The following is a 1,904-nucleotide window of genomic DNA, read 5'->3' as shown; positions in this document are numbered from 1 at the left end:
TAATAATGAATTGAAAAAGTGTGTGTTCCATGTACTGTTATTGTCACTGAGCTATATTATTGAGTGAGTCGGTTAGTGCCAATTTCCATTAGTTATAATTACCTGTGCTACAGTGCTAGACAAAGTTATTGGCACATGAAGTGTAAACATTTTTCAAAGATTGGATTTAAAGTAAACATTGATATCTTAGCATTAAGCCAATACTGAAATGTAAAGAAATGGTAAAGCTTTGGCAGCTCTCATCTCCTGAATTCAGTTAATCCATTAGAAGTCAATCTGTAGGATACTGTTTGAAGGGGCTTAAGAATTGGTATTGTTAATACCAGTTAAAATAATTTACAAAGGTGTCCATTAAACTTGTCAGCCAGGTGTTGACAGACAAAAATAGGGCTGGCTCTGGATCCGCCCAGAGCTATTCACATTAAATGTCAGTTAATAATGTCTGTTATAATTTTAGTAAATAAATGTCTGAAAGTTCAATATTAAAGCTTTCTCCCAGTTATGTACCTAAATCTTTTACCACACCTATTTAAATCCTCATCGCTAAAAGTTAAGCATATTCTCAATGGGTTCATAAGCTTTGCTGGAAGAGTACTTGTAATTTTCTGAAACTTTAGGGGGTCATGTTCACTCTTCATCCATTAAATCAGAAAGAATAAGAAAAGTTCAAGCTAAAAAAAAAATTAAAGTATTAAAACCAGGAAATGTTTAAAAGTGCCTCTTAAATATTGTATTGCCATTACTTTAAAACAATCATTCAGAGTGATTGTAAAGGGTAAATTATTTTTTTAAAAAATTTATGCCATTCACTGAAAGACTGTATTTGGATTATATCGTAAAATAGGACTAAAACTTATATTCACGAGTAGGACTTTGTAATATACACACACACACACACATATATATATATGTACACACACACATACATATATAATCTCCTAAATTCAGCAGGTCCTGATAACTCCAAAAGGTAGAGTACAACCTCCATTGTACAAAGTAAATTCTCGCATCTTTGACATCTTACCTTGTTCATAAACCTGTCATATCCAGTGCCTTGATAGATAGAATTTGAATCACTTTCCTTGCTGAATGAAAGGATAATATGTTTGCATGTGAATTTCCCTCCCTCTCTCTCTCCAAAGTGTAAGGATGATTTTTGACATTGCATCCTCACATATAGACTGATTCTCAACATAGTTTAGAGCTCTTATAATATTTATAATCAGAAAATATACCTATATATTTAGGTCAAATAATTTAAACATATATTTATATATGTATATACAATCCATGTAGTTATTTATTTTGTAGAAATGCAATATAAATACAGCAAATTGTCATTTTAACCCTTTCTGAAAAATGAAGAGAATGGTACTAGGAAGACAGTACTAATATTTATTGATTATTTATTACATGCCAGTCACTATAATGGAGGCTTTAAATGTTTTATTTTATTTCAAGGTGAAAATACTCTTTTGATGGAAATTTTGTTATCACTATTTTGCAGATAAGAAGTCTCAGGTTTAGTGACCATTTTGGTTTTAAAGTGCTATGCTGTGCTAAACTCACAATCAAAGAACTTTTTATTATTTGCCATTTCTCTGCCTACTCTATTTAACTATCTCTCATTGGTTAAATTCAAAGCTATTAAGTCCTCACTCTAGAGTTCTAGAATGTTTGTCCTGGATTTAATTTGGAGATTTGTTATGCAACTTGTAGACAAATCTGCGGTAGCAAAGTCATAAATAAGCAATTGTAGAACATCGTAACTGCTTTCTGTACCTGATTGTGATAGAACTGGATGTAATGTTTGCAGCACTTACAAGCCACCCTTTCAGGGCTGCACCTAGAAGATAACAGAAGGTTTTGGCGACATTTATGGAAACAAAACTAGACAGTAAATT

The sequence above is a fragment of the Pan troglodytes genome, chromosome 1 (genome assembly GCF_028858775.2).
Source record: "Pan troglodytes isolate AG18354 chromosome 1, NHGRI_mPanTro3-v2.0_pri, whole genome shotgun sequence".
Classification (NCBI taxonomy): Eukaryota; Metazoa; Chordata; class Mammalia; order Primates; family Hominidae; genus Pan; species Pan troglodytes.
Note: the sequence above shows the minus strand (reverse complement) of the source record.